The following is an 825-nucleotide window of genomic DNA, read 5'->3' as shown; positions in this document are numbered from 1 at the left end:
CTCACATTTTAGATACACTATTGAACTGTAACTGAGCACTCATGATTCTACATTATTTACTACTTATGTCAAAGTAGGAACCTAAAACAAAAAAATGATAATTGAGCCACTGTGGACTACTAGGTGTACACACTGACTCACTACCGTGGTACACAGTATTAACGTGGTACGGCAGTATTTATATGAAAAGAAAATGCCCATTCCGCGTAGTTTTTTATTAGAAATAATAACAAAACTGCACAAGCTATTCTTATTATAATCAACAATTCAACACGACTCTTAGTACTTTTATTGCTACCTATAAGATCTTAAGTCATCTCAATCTCTTCGTTATTTATTTCTTCCCTATTTTTCTGTCGGTTTTTTTCCGTGGCATTCTGTAAATAAAAAACAAAATTCGATTTAAAGTTATAAAATATTGAATTCGTATAAAGTATTAAAATTGAGTCACTGTGTACTTCTACGCCATTTTGTAAATATTTGATCAAAAAAACCAAGATGTAAAACAAATTAGTCAAAATTCGGATTAAAGACAATTGATACAAGACCTACTATCCGATAAATATAACGGCTATTACCTATAGCAACAAACAAAGATATGAAAACAATCGAAACTCACCTTAGAATGTAATTTAGTGGGCGCGAAAACAAAAAACATTCCCTCACCCTTCCGCACGGCACTTGACCGGCGAGCAAACTGGTTTAAATGTGTTCGGGTACCAAGACCTTTGAATCGGTAAAAGAGACAAATATATATTCCTATGCCTTCAGGTCGAAACATGACTGAGCCACTGTAGCCGACCGAGTCACTGTTGCCTCCTTGAC

General features: G+C 34.7%; 1 long non-coding RNA gene across 1 annotated transcript; it reads right to left on the bottom strand.

The window, feature by feature from the left end:
* Positions 1-200: 200 nt before the first annotated feature.
* LOC135075833 (uncharacterized) lies at positions 201-825 on the bottom strand. The gene is made up of 2 exons (XR_010258123.1): positions 620-825; positions 201-377 (listed from the first exon to the last, which is right to left on the bottom strand). It is a non-coding gene; the product is annotated as an uncharacterized LOC135075833 (long non-coding RNA).

Source organism: Ostrinia nubilalis, chromosome 11 (assembly GCF_963855985.1).
Source record: "Ostrinia nubilalis chromosome 11, ilOstNubi1.1, whole genome shotgun sequence".
NCBI classification, from domain to species: Eukaryota; Metazoa; Arthropoda; class Insecta; order Lepidoptera; family Crambidae; genus Ostrinia; species Ostrinia nubilalis.
The sequence above is the reverse complement of the archived record's forward strand: the minus strand, read 5'-3'. Positions and strand labels throughout refer to the sequence as shown.